The sequence below is a fragment of the Callithrix jacchus genome, chromosome 8, assembly GCF_049354715.1.
Source record: "Callithrix jacchus isolate 240 chromosome 8, calJac240_pri, whole genome shotgun sequence".
Classification (NCBI taxonomy): Eukaryota; Metazoa; Chordata; class Mammalia; order Primates; family Cebidae; genus Callithrix; species Callithrix jacchus.
The window spans coordinates 137,499,941-137,515,629 of NC_133509.1; the positions used below are offsets into that span (position 1 = coordinate 137,499,941).

The window sequence follows — 15,689 nt, forward strand, 5'->3', positions numbered from 1 at the left end:
GTGTGGGGTTGAAACCAGTCCTCCTCATCCAGAAGCTAACAAAGGGTTACCAGCTGTCAGTCAACTCATTAGCATACAAAAATACACTTATCACATTGAAGATACTAAGGATTTTAGGAGTTGAAAGGCCAGGAAACAGATGAAGACCAAATACTATTTTACAGTATCACACTACCTTATTACGAGCAAACAGCGATGGAAAGTGAAAACGATGATAGCAGAAATGTAGAGTAGCTTCTATAAACAGTGCAGATGAGAACAAAGCTAACAGCCATCAGGCCATCCGAATGCATGCAGTGTTTACCTTAGACACATTCGTTCACTGTTTAATTGTAAAGGAAAAAAATCATTTTGAGAACATGTATAACATTGCATTTATACTCTAAAAGTGAGATGAGATGTAAGGTATTTTGTATTTTTTAGTGTTTCAAGGGCATAATTCCCCTTATGGTATGTCTTGCCTTGCTTTTGCACGTTCCACTTGTGTACATGTGTTTAGGAACTCATTATGTGAGAAAGTGATACACTCCTTATACTTCTGTTAGGTAAAAACATAGTAATTGGCTGGGCATGGTGGCATGGGGTGGGAGGTTCACTGGAGGACAAGAGTTTAACTTACAGTATACTATGATTGTGGCTGCAAACAGTCACTGCACTGTAGCCGGTGCAACAGAGAAAGACTGTCTCTCTCTCTTTTGTTTTTTTTTTTGAGATGGAGTCTCTCCCTGTTGCCCAGGCTGGAGTGCAGTGGAGCAATCTTGGAGTACAGTGGCACAGTCACTGCAACCTCTACCTCCTGGGTTCGAGCGATTCTCCTGCCTCAGCCTCCCGAGTAGCTGGGACTACTGGCGCGCCCCATCACGCCCGGTTAATTTTTGTATTTTTAGTAGAAATAGGGCCTCACCATGTTTTTCCAGGCTGGTCTCAAACTCCTGAACTCAGGTGACTTCCACCCCCTGCCCCCACCTCAGCCTTCCAAAATGTTGGGATTACGGGCGTGGGCCACTTCCCCTGGCTGGGATAGTTGCTATATTTGTTTCATCAATATAAAATTTATTTGGCTGGGCTGGGTACAGGGGCTCATGCCTGTAATCCCAGCACTTTGGGAGGCCAAAGTAGGAGGATTACTCAGACCCAGGAAGTTGAGACTGCAGACCAACGTAGGCAACAGAATGAGACCATGTCTTTGGGGAAAAAGAAAAAGGCTGGGCCTGGGCATGAACCTTTTGTCGCAGCTACTCTGGAGGATAAGGTGGGAGGATCGCTTGAGCCCAGGAGGTTGAGGCTGCTGTGAGCCATGATCATGCTGATGTACTTACTGCAGCCCGGGCAACGAAGTGGACCCTGTCTCTAAACGAAGCACGTTTCTTTGGTTGAAGTTTAGTAAATTGCTTTTAAGTGACAGTTGTACATTTTAGAGAATAACTTTGTATATTAGACATCATTTACTGGGCACTTACCATTTTCCATGGTTGTAAAATGTCTAGTGTGATAAATGCCAGGTGAGAGAGGTGTGCCTGGGGTATGAGCCTAGGGGCTGGGTAAGATGGGGCAAGATGGTTGAAACTGTGTGTAGAAAGGCTTTCCAGAGTTTACTCTTAGGGTGGATCTTGAAGGGCAAGTGAAGGAAAGAAAGACATTCCAGGCTGAGGGAAGATGCACATGCAGATGGAGTCCTGTGGATGGAGAGTACTGGACTTGTTTGCAGAGCCAGGAGCAGTTTGTTACCATTGGATACTTTGGGAGGTAATTGGTAAAGTGGTAGAAGGTGAGACTGTAGAACAGGTAGGCATGGACCCTATTACAATTGTCCTGGCCTGTGTACCTAACTAAAGGATCTTCCCTTCCCTCCCCTCCCCTTCCCTCCCCCCTCCCCCTCCTTTCCCTTCCCTCCCCCTCTCTTCCCTTCCCTCCCCCTCCCCCTCCTTTCCCTTCCCTCCCCCTACCCCTCCTTTCCCTTCCCCTCCCCTCTCCCCTCCCCTTCCCTCCCCCCTCATCCTTTCTTTCTCTCCTTTCTCTTTCTCTCTTTCTTTCATGTTTTTTGAGATGGAGTTTCCCTCTTGTTGCCTAGGCTGGGGTGCAATGGCACAATCTTGGCTCATTGCACCTTCCACCTCCTGGGCTCAAGTGAGTCTCCAGCCTCAGCCTTCAAAGTAGCTGGGATTGCAGGTGTGCACCACCACCCCCGGCTATTTTTTTTTATTTTTAGAGACGGGGTTTCACCATGTTGGTCAGGCTGGTCTTGAACTCCAGATCTCAAGTGATCCACCTGCCTTGGCCTCCCAAAGTGCTGGTATTACAGGCGTGAGCCAGGGCAACTGATCGGTTCCCTCCCCACTGTCCCTCTCCCTCCCCCAGGCTGCCGTGAGCTCTGATTGTGGCACTGCACTCCAGCCTCGGCCACAGATACTCTGTCTTTAATAAATAAATGAAATGTAAAGTAGCTGTTCTTCAGTGGCTTACAGCCTTCCAGTGGCTCCCATTTCATTTAGAGTAAAAGTGAAAGCCTTCACAATCATCCCTTCTTTTTTTTTGCTCCATTACTTTTTATTTATTTCCTTCATTCAGATCATTGTTCACTAAAGCCTCTCCTAACCTACCTATCTGTAGTATCTCTAGAATATGACTTAAAAACAATCTGACACTTAGTCCCTAGTATCATTAAATCTCTGGTCCACCGTTGTTAAATAGTTGCTTTGTTAAGCTCACGATAGCTGGGTTTCCTGAGCTCAAGCTGTCCTCTTGCTTTAGCCTCTCAAATAGCTGAGACTACAGGTATATATCATCATGCCCCGCTAATGTTTCATACTTTTTTGTAGAGACAGAGTCTAACTATGTTGCCCAGGCTGGTCTCGGACTCCTGGCCTCAAGGGATCCTCTTGCCTTGGCCTCCCAGTGTGCTGGGATTACAGGCACATGCCACCACACCTAGACACCAATTTCTGATTTAAATAATTCTTTGTAAGATCACTTCTTGGGAGGCATTTGAATGGATAAGTGTCTCGTACTCCAGTCTTTGTCATTTCTTTTTTTTTTTGAGAAAAGGTCTTGCCCTGTCATCCAAACTGGAGTGCACTGTTGCAGTTACAGTTCACTGCAGCCTTGACCTCCTGAGACCAAGTGATCCTCCTACCTTGACCTCCTAAAGTGTGTGTTACAGGCATGAGCCTCTAAGCCCAGCCTCAAGACATCTTTCTCCTGCTTTACTATTTCATTTCTATATAGTGCCTCTTGTCTTCTAGCTTGCTGTAAAAATTTATGTATATTTTTGAATGTCTGTGCTGGAATATACGCTCCACAAGGACAGGGCTCTTTGTGTGTAGACATTGCTTAGTACATAGTTGGCACGAAATCAAATCACTTAATTAAATACAAAGGCAGAATTTGGCTGTAAAACATAGTCTTGTTGGACTGGGTGCAGTGGTTCACACCTGTAAGTGGTTCACACTTAGGGAGGCTGAGGGGGGCCGATCACAAGGTGAGGAGATCAACCAGCCTGGCCAACTTGGTGAAACCCCGTCTCTACTAAAAATACAAAAAATTAGCTGGGCGTGGCGGTGTGTGCCTGTAATCCAGCTCTAGAGGCCGAGGCAGAGAATCACTTGAAGGCAGGGGTGTGAAGGTTGCAGTGAGCCGAGATCATGCCATTGCACTCCAGCCTGGGGGACAGCAGGACTCTGTCTCAAGAAACAAACAAACACGGTCTTGCTGGAGGTCTATGGTATGGCGAAAGAGAAGGCCACTTTTTGTCGTCCCACGTTGATACAGATCCCAGTTGGTCTCTGATCTTGATTGTAGGGATTCTGTTGGATGAATGCCTGTAGAGCAAGTGGGTTGGCCTTCAGATTGTACCAACGTAGCTGGCAGTGCTAACTGACTGTAGAGCAAGTGGGATGGCCTTCAGATTGTACCAACGTAGCTGGCAGTGCTGACTGACTGTAGAGCAAGTGGGTTGGCCTTCAGATTGTACCAACGTAGCTGGCAGTGCTAACTGACTGTAGAGCAAGTGGGATGGCCTTCAGATTGTACCAACGTAGCTGGCAGTGCTGACTGACTGTAGAGCAAGTGGGATGGCCTTCAGATTGTACCAACGTAGCTGGCAGTGCTGACTGACTGTAGAGCAAGTGGGATGGCCTTCAGATTGTACCAACGTAGCTGGCAGTGCTGACTGACTGTAGAGCAAGTGGGATGGCCTTCAGATTGTACCAACGTAGCTGGCAGTGCTGACTGACTGTAGAGCAAGTGGGATGGCCTTCAGATTGTACCAACGTAGCTGGCAGTGCTGACTGACTGTAGAGCAAGTGGGATGGCCTTCAGATTGTACCAACGTAGCTGGCAGTGCTGACTGACTGTAGAGCAAGTGGGATGGCCTTCAGATTGTACCAACGTAGCTGGCAGTGCTGACTGACTGTAGAGCAAGTGGGATGGCCTTCAGATTGTACCAACGTAGCTGGCAGTGCTGACTGACTATTGGAGGCTCTGCAAATAAAAGATCTTGGAATTCCTCCCTCTCTCCCGGCAAAAAGAAATACAAAGGCAGAGATCTGGGTGAATTCTACCACCCCTAACTGCCACCCACAGAAAAGTAACATTTTCTTTTATTTGATTAACTCTGCCTGACAACATTATCAGTTACAATGGAAAATCCTCTGGGACTTGGGCAGGTAGAAATTCCAGAGGTAGGACTGGAGGAGGGGCTGTGTAACCTGCTCTGTTTCTTCTTGAGAATAACCTTCCTTTTAATATCTACCCAAAATTTATTGGCTCCTTACAATCCTAACTCAAATCTGTAGCCTCTTTGAGCAGAAAGCAGTGCTTAGAGTAAGACTTCTACTACTCTTCCAGCCTGAAGGCTTATACAGAAGACAAGTGGAAGCCCCAAAACTTTGGCTGCTCCTGGCCTGATTCCAGTCCCACTCTCCCTCCCCTCAGTACCCACAGCCTTCCTGTCCGTGTCTGCCTAGGAACCGTGAGCGTTGCTCTCATTTTGTGCTTCGTTCTGAGTTGTCAGGCAGCCAGAAGGCCAGGTTCCCATGTTTCCCATGTCTTCCCTGTTTTCCATGGACTCGGCATTTTCTGATCCCATCTTTCACCTTGATTTTCTTGGAACCTTTTCCCTGAGCCCCACCCCCTTTTTTTTTCCTTAAATTAAGATGGGGTTTCACCATGTTGGTCAGCTAGTCTTGAACTCCCGACCTCAGGTGATCTGCCCGCCTTGGCCTCCAAGGTGCTTTGATTACAGGTGTGAGCCACCACGCCCGGTCTCCTGAGCCCTTTTAAACTCAAGGTATATAAGCAACATTCCCCTAATCTTCAGTTTCTTCTGTGATTTTGTTTTTCCCTCACATTCTCATTCTGACTGAAAATAGGCCATCTCCTGACGACACTGCCTCCCTGCAGCCTTCTCAAAAAGTGCTTGCCTGCCCCTCCATCCCTCTCGCGTCACTACGCCTCGCAGTAGCATGCCCTCTTGTTCTTTGTTGCCATTTCTTTACTTTTCTTCTCGCCTCCCTAAAAACACTCTCTGAATATGATGTCATGAATTTGTACCATGCGCTCCTGTTTTTTGCTCCCTTAATGCAGCATGCTCTGGCGGAGTGAACCTCTTATGATGGACTTCCCCTCTATCTCTAGTAATGCTTCTTGCCTTAAAATCTGCTTTGTCTAATGTCAGTACAGCTGTGCCAGCTTTCTTTTTGTTAGTGTTTGAATGGCATCTTTTTCTATCTTTTTAAATTTTCAACCTTTCTTCATTCTTGAAGTCTTATGTATGTCTGAACAGGTTTTTGTCCAAATATTAAAAGCGAGTCTTTGCTTTTAACTTGCATTTAGTTCCATTCACAGTTTTCATTTAATGTATTTATGATATATCTGTATTGAGGTTATTAACGTAGAGGTTTCTTTTTGACCCACTTGTTCTATGTGGGGTTTTGTTGTTGTTCCCTTTGATTTTCCTTTGCATCAATTCAGTATTATTATTCTGCCCTCTTCCTTAGCTTGGTAATTGTATGCTATTTGGGAAAATACTATTCTCTTAGTGGTTATCCTAGAGTTAGCAGTTTACTTCCTTAATGGATTAATCTCGTTGACTTGGTGCTTTTACCTTCCTGAAGGACAATGCAAGAATCTTAGTTACAATGCTTAGCTCCACTTAGCCCCTTACATCCCCAGTGTGTCATTATTGTCACACAGTTTAATTCCTATAAGAAACTATTGTATAATTACTTCATTTGGATATATCAACATATTTGTTCTTTTTGTTGCTTTTTTTTTTGTTTGTTTGTTTTTTTTGTTTTTTTTTTTGAGACAGAGTTTCGCTCTTGTTACCCAGGCTGGAGTGCAATGGCGCAATCTCGGCTCACCGCAACCTCCGCCTCCTGGGTTCAGGCAATTCTCCTGCCTCAGCCTCCTGAGTAGCTGGAATTACAGGCACGCGCCACCGTGCCCAGCTAATTTTTTGTATTTTTAGTGGAGACGGGGTTTCACCATGTTGACCAGGATGGTCTCGATCTCTCGTGATCCACCTGCCTCGGCCTCCCAAAGTGCTGGGATTACAGGCTTGAGCCATTGCGCCCGGCCTGTTGCTTTTTTTTAAGACAGAGTCTTGCTCTGTCTCTAGGCTGGAGTGCAGTGGCTCGATCTTGGCTCACTGCAGCCTCTGGCTCCTGGATTCAGGCAATTCTCCTGCCTCAGCCCTCAGCCTCCTGAGTCCCTCCTGGGACCACAGGCATGCACCACCATGCCCAGCTAATTTTTGTATTTTTAGTAGAGGTACGGTTTTATCATGTTTGCCAGGATGGTCTCCATCTCTTGACCTGTAATCCCGCCCTTGGGATTACAGGCGTGAGTCACCACTCCTGCCTCTCATTCTTTGTATTTTTTTCCCCCAGGAGAAATAACTTTGTTTGGACTGAGAGTTGGAGAAAGAGAATAGGACCTGAGGCGGTATATTGACAGTATATTGGGCTGACGAGGAGAGGTGAGATTCCAAAACAGCAGTCAAAGCTCGTTGACTAAACAGACACTACTTCCCAGCAACATTGCAGTTGGTGCAACCAACAACAGGCCTGCTGGGGAATGTCTTTGCCACTAAATTCCCCAAGTATGCCAACATTACAAAAAAAGATAGAGGTTTTTCATCATAGTTAAGTTTCCACAACTTCCCCAATCATAAGTATTGTAAGAGGAAGTAAAAAAAAAATCACGTTTTACAGATCTCAGACTTCAACATTTAGTTCATCGTCTTCAGAAAATAGCTTCCCTGCTAAACTCATTAGTTATGTGATCTATCCAAGCAGCAAGAAGATGGCCATGGCAATGCTCTTCCCTTTTTCCCTAGCCACTCAGGACTGAAGAGCAGGGTGAGGCTCAGGTATGGGGTAGGGGTGGGGAGCACATGGTCTGCATCTGAAGCTTGATGGGAGAGCAGAACTGGTGAGACTTGAGGGAAGGGTCCAGGGCCTGCATTCAGAGGCACTGCTGGAAGAGGAGGAATGCTTGCGTACTTGTGATGCTTGTGCATCTTTCTCTGAGCTTTCTGCATCTTCTTGGGCACTGTCACTCCTGGTCCGACCATGCCAGGAGCCACGGGATTCACAGGAGGCTTTCCAGGGGGAGGCGGTGGGTATGGAGGAGAGTAGGGACCCAAGAGTTGGCATCCTGGATACCATGGCTGTGGCACAGGATGGGGCCCACCTGGGGGGAAAGCTGGATTGCCTTGGGGGGCTCCTGGGGGAGGAGGCAAAAGGCCTGGGGGAAAGAGTGGATTGACAGGTGGTGGGTGGGCAGGATCGGAACCTCCAGGGTACCCGATGTTGGGGGGGATATGGATTTGGCCCTGGCTGCCCAGCATTGGGATTCCATGTTTAGGTGTGTTCTCCAGTCCAGTAATGGGAAAAGGGAAGAGGGAATCCAGATACCCTGTCACTTTTTCCCGAGTAGCTGGGACTATAGGTGCAAGCCACCAATACCCTGCTAATTTTTGTACTTTTTGTAGAGATGGTGGTATTCCACCATGTTCCCAGGTTGGTCTCCATCTCTTGACCTCATAGCAGTCCTCTCATCTCTGCCTCTCAAAGTGCTGGGATAGCAGGTGTGAACCACTACGCCTGGCTACTTTTTATTCTTTTGTGTACCTCTTAAGTTTCTGGGATTTTTTTTTTCCCTGCCTGAAGAATATCCTTTGATAGCTCTTATAGTGTGAGTCTGCTGGTGATAAACCTGTCTGAAGATATTTTTATTTCAGCTTCCTTTTTAAATTTTATATTTATTTATTTATCTTTAATAGAGATGGGGTCTCGCTATTAAAACAGGCTGGTCTTGATTGGCCAAGGTTGGTCTTAAACTCCTGTCCTCAAGCGGTCATCCTGCCTCAGCCTTCCAAGGGTACAGGCGTAAGCTGTATACCACTGCACCTAGCTATTCTTCAGCTTCATTCTTGACGGGGTTTTTTTTGGGGGGTGGGGGGCGGTCATGAAGTTCTAGGTTGCATGTACGTTCTTTTTTTTTTTTTTTGAGAGAGTTTCGCTCTGACACCCAGGCTGGAGTGCAGTGGCATAATCTCAGTTCCCTGCAACTCCCACTTCCCTGTTCAAGGTTCAAGCACTTCTCCTGCCTCATCCTCCTCCCTAGTAGCTGGGATTATAGGCACCCACCACCATGTCCAGCTAATTTTTGTATATTTAGTAGAGATGGGGTTTCACCATGTTGGCAAAGCTGGTCTTGAATTCCTGATCTCAGGTGATCCGGCCGAGTATACTTTGTTTTGGCACTCCAGAGGTAGTTCATTCTGTTTTGGCTTCCAGGTTTTCTAATAATAGGTTAAATATCAGCATAATTGTAATCTCCCTTTTCTTGAGGTTGTTTACACTTTTTCCTTTTTGGGTTTCAGCTATTTTATTGTGATGTGCTAGGTGTCACTTTATTTATTTAAGACGAAGACTTGCTATGTTGCTCAGTGGCGTGATCTTAGCTCACTGCAACCTCTGCCTCCTGGGTGCAAGCGATTCTATGCCTCAGCCCCCTGAGTAGTTGCAATTATAGGTGCGTAGCACACTCCCAGCTTGTTTTTATGTATTTTTTTGTAGAGCTAGGGTTTCACCATGTTGGCCAGGCTGGTCTTGAACTCCTGACCTCAGGCAATCCGCCCACTTCAGCCTCCCAGAATGCTGGGATTACAGACGTGAACCACTGCACCTGGTCAGAATTTTCTTTTCTGTTAAATTTACTTCCTTTAGGATTTTTTTTTTTTTTTTTTTTGAGATGGTGTTTTGTTCTTGTTGCACAGGCTGGAGTATAATGGTGTGATCTTGGCTCACTGAAACCTCCACCTCCCGGATTTAAGCGCTTCTCCTCCCTCGGCCTCCTGAGTAGCTGGGATAACAGGCATGCACCACCATGCCCAGCTATTTTTGTATTTTTAGTCAAGAGGGGGTTTATTCATATTGGTCAGGCTGGTCTCAAACTCCTGACCTCAGGTAATCCGCCCACCTCAGCCTCCCAAAGTGCTGGGATTAAACGTGTGAGCCACTGTGCCTGGCTGATATCTGGAACTCTTATAGGTCCATTTCTGTTTCGTATTTCTTCTTGCTTTTTTTTTTTTTTTTAAAGAGAGAGTCTTGCTGTGTTGCCCAGGCTGCAGTGCAGTGGCACAGTCTTGGCTCACTGCAACCTCTGCCTCCCAGGTTCAAGTGATTCTCTTGTCTGAGCCTCCCCCACTAGCTGGGATTACCAACATGTGCCACCAAACCCAGCTAATTTTTGTATTTTTAGTAGAGACTGGGGTTTCACCATGTTGGCCAAGCTAGTGTTGAACTCCTGATCTCATTATCCGCCTGCCCCGGCTGCCCAAAGTGCTGGATTACAGGCGTGAGGCACTGTGCCCGGCCTCTTCTGGCTTTTATTCATGTTGTATTTTCACTTGTGCCTGGTTATGTTTTATATATCCAACAGCAAACCACAGGCTCAAGCAGCCTTAAGAATCCTAAAGGGGCCAGGCGCAGTGGCTCAAGCCTGTAATCCCAGCACTTTGGGAGGCCTAGGCAGGTGGATCATGAGGTCAAGAGATTGAAGCCATCCTGGCCAACATGGTGAATCCCCATCTCTACTAAAAATACAGAAAAATTAGCTGGGTGTGGTGGTGTGCACCTGTAGTCCCAGCTACTCGGGGGGCTGGGTAGGAGAATTGCTTGAACCCTGGAGGTGGAGGTTGCAATGAGCCAAGATCGCGCCAATGCACTGTAGCCTGGCGCCTGGCGATAAAGCAAGACTGTGTTTCAAAAAAAAAAAAATCCTAAAGGGAAGGGAATAAACTAACACACACACACACACACACACACACACACCCTACCTAAATTCACACCCAGGGCTTCCTAATAAAATATAATAGCTAAAACCCAAAGAAAATAAAACAACCTGAAAAAAAAATTTGTTTGAGCCTCTTGAGTAGCTGGGATTACAGCCTTGCACCACCACACCAGCTAATTTCTGTATTTTAAGTAGAGATTGGGGTTTTGCCACATTGGTTAGACTGGTCTCAAACTCCTTCAAGTGATCACCTGCCTCGGCCTCCCAACCCTGTCTCTTAAAAAAATAAAATAAGGCTGTGCACGGTGCCTCGTGCCTGTAATCCCAACGCTTCGGGAGGCCGAGGTGGACAGATTGCTTGAGCCCAGGAGTTCAAGACCAGCCTGGGCAACATGGTGAATTGAAACCTTGTCTCTACAAAAAGTACAAAAATTAGCCAGGCATGATGGTGCGTGCCTATAGTTACAGCTGCTTGAGAGGCTGAGGTAGGAGGAATACTTGAACCCAGGAGGTCGAGGGTCCTGTGAGCTGATATCTCACCCTCTGCACTCCAACTTGGGTGACTGGGCAAGACCCTGTCTCAAAAAAACAAACAAACAAACAAAAAAATTAGTAAATCTCTTAGCCTCTTATGGCTCCCTCTGGATTGGGAAAATAAAGGGGAAAATTGGGGGGAAGAACCTAATACCTAATTTCCCTTTCAATTTTTTTTGACTGTCTTCCCCGTTTTCCCAGGCTGAATGCAGTGGCACAATCATGGCTTACAGCAGCCTCAACCCCTTGCGCTTAAGTAATCCTCCCACGTAGCTGGGACTACAGATGCATGCTACCATACACCTAGCTAATTTATATATATATATGTTTGTAGAGATGAGGCGTTGCTGTGTTGCCCAGGCTGGTCTGGAACTCCTGACCTCAAGGGATCCTCTTGCCTGGGCCTCCCAAAGTGTTAGGATTATCAACGTGAGCCGCTGTGCTTGGGCTGAAGTTCCCTTTCTGGAGTGAAGTCTCTCTCCTGTGTTTGTTTTTAAATAGTGTCTCACTATGTTGGCCAGGTTGGTCTTGAACTCCTGGCCTCAAGTAATCCTCTTGCTTCAGCCCCTTAAAGTGCTGGATTACAGGCATGAGCTATTGTGCCTGGTCATTACTTTTCTGATTCCTTTAAGCAGATGTTCTTAATATTTTTTTAACCTTTTTTAGTTGTCCTGTAGTGGGAGGAGTCTGAATAACTTGGTTTCCTAGAAGGGAAGTAGGTAGTTGCTACGTTTCTGTTAGTCTAGTATAATTGCTGTGTCTTCCCAGAGTTGCTGTGAATGGCAGCATAGGTTGAATACAACACCACAATTACCCTAATCCTTCCAGTACTTGTCTTCTTAATTCCTTGACTGCTATTCCCCTGGGAATATTCCTCTTCTCTGCCCTACCTTGGCCACCTGTTCCTTTGAGTTACTGTTACCTGAAATTCATTCCTCTGTCATATCTGTTTTAGACTTAGCATTCTACTTCCTCCTGAGCTTTCCACCTGATGCCCTTCCAGCATCCCTGTGATCTTTGACTCCATCATGACTTTTAGTTCATTGCTTATACCACCTTTTTCCCTGATCATTCTTACACCTTTGTTCAGCTTAAATGCCAGTCATTAGAACAAATCGTCTCCTCCTATTCCTTTGTCTTCTTGTGTCATCAGTTCTTTTGGCTATGCCACAACCTGTGTCTTACTGTGATTCCCTGGAAAATAGAGCACATAACAAAGCATGTATTGCGCTAATACTTTACTTGAAGTTAGAGTAAAGGGGGAAAAAGAAAGTGAGACAGGGAAGGAGGGAAAGCAAATATAGAGTGGTATGTTATCCAGCATACAGCATCATAAGAACCTTAGCTGGCTGCTCAATCATATTGGAAATCTCTGGCAAATCATGACATCTCTTAGAACACTGCTGGCGACAGATTGGAGGAAGGATGGCTGAGAGTTGGCTCCTTCTCATATCCTTTCTCTTATTGGTCAGAGTTGCCCAAAGGATCTTATTCTTTGCTTTTGGATTTGTTACTTGGCTTCTCTATGCAGCTGCTGGAAAAACAGCTGATTGGGGTAATGGGGCTTCTGCCACAGTGGGCACAATGAAAGTCACCAAAGCCTAGCCCTTACCCTGGGGAGGTGGAGACCACTAGTAGTAGGCTGAGTTCATACGATCTTCCTAGATTGCAGGATTTTGCTTGTGCTGCTGAGCCTGCTTGAGCTGGAAGGTTCAGCAGGCAGGACCCAGTGGATTCCGGAGAGGGTGCATGAACTGCATTTGTTATGCCTCTTGTAATCCAACTTTTTGCCTATTCTCTGCTTGCTTTCCTATAGCTGAGTGTGGCTGAGAAACCATACGGACTATTCTGACTTTACAGTCATGATTACCAAGACCAAGAATGCTTGTTACAGGTTATATTCTGTTTTCTTTTTCCAGTTACTCTCCTAGTAGTTTAAATGTCTTATTTTAAACCCCTAATTCTCCCTTCCTCGCCCTCCTTTTATTTCATTGGGGAAAATAACTGAATCAATTAGAAGACAACTACCAGCTCCCATTGCCGGATGTACCACCTGTCTACATCGGCCTGGTACTCTGCCTTCTGTAGCTGTAGCTGCTAGCTGGGGCTAACCGCTGTGCATGTATACCAGTCTCCATCCTCTTCTCCCTGTTTAAGGATAGCACTGCAGTAGTTCCTCCTGTATTTGCATCAGCACATTTTTCATCTCTATTGTATCATTCTTATCAGTATACTAACCAGGCTATTACTTCTCTGGTTTAAAAACTTTGGTTGGTTGTTCTGTATATTCTGCCTTTATTTCTTTGCTCCTATTCTCTGTTTTACACGTTTCATTCAGGCTTTCGTCCCCCCGCTCCTCTAAAATTGCTCTTAAGGTCATCAGTGTGCTCCATGTTGCTAAATCCAACAATCTGTTGACAGTCTTCACCTTATTTGAAATATCAAAGCAAGAGACATACATGTATATCTGTGTGTGTCTATATATATAATACATATAAGGAGTTTATATATATGTATAAATTAAAAAGGTATACATGTGAATATATATAAAATTGACTGACATGACTGTGAAGGCCAGGAAGTCCCAAGATCTTCACTTGGCAATCTGGAAACGCAAGGTAACTGACCGGGTAAGTTCCAGTTCAGGTCTGAATGCATGAGAACCAGGTGAGCTGTCTCAGCTCAAGCGGTGAGACCCAGAGGAGTTCCCTCTTAGACTCAGCCTGTTGTTCTCTTCAGGCTTTCTGTGGATTATATGAGTACTGTCCGCATTAAGGAGGGTAATCTGTTTTACTTAGTCCATGGATTCAAATGTTCATCTCATCCAAAAGCACTGTCACAGATAGACCCAGAATAATGTTTGACCAGACATCTGGGCACTTGATGCTGTAGTCAAGTAGATGCATAAAATTAACCTTTACAGAGCCCTTTCTTCACTTGACATTTAGAACACGATGCCGATGTAGTTTCTATAAGAGCCAGTCCCTGTAACTCCTGGCCTCAGCTCCATTACCCTCCCCTTTTCTTTCCTTCCTTCCTTCCTTCCTTCCTTCCTTCCTTCCTTCCTTCCTTCCTTCCTTCCTTCCTTCCTTCCTCCCTCCCTCCCTCCCTCCCTCCCTTCCTTCCTTCTGTTTTTTAAGTGGGGGGGGGGGGGGCGGGGAAAGAGTCTTGCTCTATCACCCAGGCTGGAATGCAGTGGCTCCCTGCAACTCCAAAAATAAAAATAAAAAAATTATCAAATCTCTTAGCCTCTTAGTGGCCCCCTCTGGAATTGGCAAATAAGGGAGAAAATTGAGGGTGGAAAGCCCAATACTTGAACTTCCCAATGAAAATCCCTGGTTCAAGCAGTTCTTGTGTCTCAGCCTCTTGAGTAGCTGGGATTACAGGCACCCACCACCATGCCTGGCCAATTTCTGTGTTTTTAGTAGAGATGACATTTCACCAAGTTGGCCATGCTGGTCTTGACCTCCTGACCTCAAGTGATCTGCCTGCCTCAGCCTCCCAAAGTGCTAGGATTACAAGCATGAGCCACTGTGCTTGGCCTCCCCTTTTCTCTACTCCAGTCAGAGGTGCCAACTTGCTCTTTTCTTTTCTTTTTTTGAGACAGGGTTTTGCTCTGTCACCCAGGCTGGAGTGCAGTGGCGTGGTCTTGGCTCACTGCAACCTCCACCTCCTGGGCCCATGTGATCCTCCCACCTCAGCCCCTCCCTGAGTAGCTGGGACTGCAGGCATGCACCACCACATGCCTGGCTGATTTTCTAATTCAACATGCTGTTTCCTGACTGTTGCTGGTTAGACTCCTAAAGTGCCTCCTTGCTGCTGGGCGCCTCCTCCCCATCCACATAGCCCACAGACTTACTCTTGCCCTGTGTACTGAAATGTGACATTCCCATGAGGGTTTTCCTCATCAGTCTGTCTACATTTTCAGCTGCATCCCTGGCACTTCCTGTTCCCCTTCCTTGCTTTCCTTTTTTCTCATTTACTCTTATCATTATCTAACAGACTTCCTTATTTATGTTGTTTATTGTCTTATTCCTTCAACTAGAGGTTGAAACTGTGAGGCGAGAGGAGAGCTTTTTAAAATCTTGTTGCCTTAACATCCCCCTCCCCCCGCTGCTTCTAGAAAAGTGTGTGGTGCAAATTTGCCTCTCAGTAACAAGTTTCTGTTTGTGTAAAAATATGGGTGGAATTTCAAAGCTGTGTGGTAGAGAAAGAAAAATGAACAGAAGCTTTTCCCAGGAAGTATACAAAGTATAGGTGTCTGGCCTGGAACTCTCCACAAAGAACACCTTTATTGCGCTACAAATGCTGTTTGTAATCTAACCATGGATGAGCTGATAAAATTCTGAAGGTACCTTGTAGCCTTCTCTTCTTCCTTCTAGCTCCATGGGTGTGTGTGAGTCTGCATGTGCGTGTAGGAGCAACACTGTGCTAAAGAGATTTACAAACATGATCTTATTTAATCCTCGTAGCAATCCTACACCACAGGTGTTATCATCCCCTTTGTACAGACCATAAAACTGAGATTTAGAGAGCTTAAACGATGGGCCCGAGGCCTCAAGTGGTAAGTGGCAGAAGGCAGCTTTAAGTGACTTGTAATTATTATGTTGTATGTAAAACATAATAGATAAAGAGATGTCACCTTATTTACTGTCAGGCGGAACTGGGGAGTTTTGGGCAGATGACTTAACCCCTACTATGGTTTGGATGTAGTTTGTCCGTAGCAAACCTCATGTTGAAATTTGATCTCCAGTGTTGGGGGTGGGCCCTGATGGAAGGTGTTTGTGTCATGAGGCTGGAACCCTCATAAATAGATTAATGCCATCCTGGGTGGGGGGTGAGTGAGTTCT

At 45.8% G+C, this 15,689-nt stretch overlaps 1 protein-coding gene and 1 pseudogene across 2 annotated transcripts in view; one reads left to right on the forward strand and one right to left on the reverse strand.

The window, feature by feature from the left end:
• RCOR1 (REST corepressor 1) overlaps window positions 1-15,689 on the forward strand; it is a 136,166-nt gene that overhangs the window by 20,769 nt on the left and 99,708 nt on the right. The gene's annotated exons all lie outside the window — the stretch shown is intronic.
• On the reverse strand, window positions 7,344-7,862 carry LOC103795957 (proline-rich protein 13 pseudogene; annotated as a pseudogene).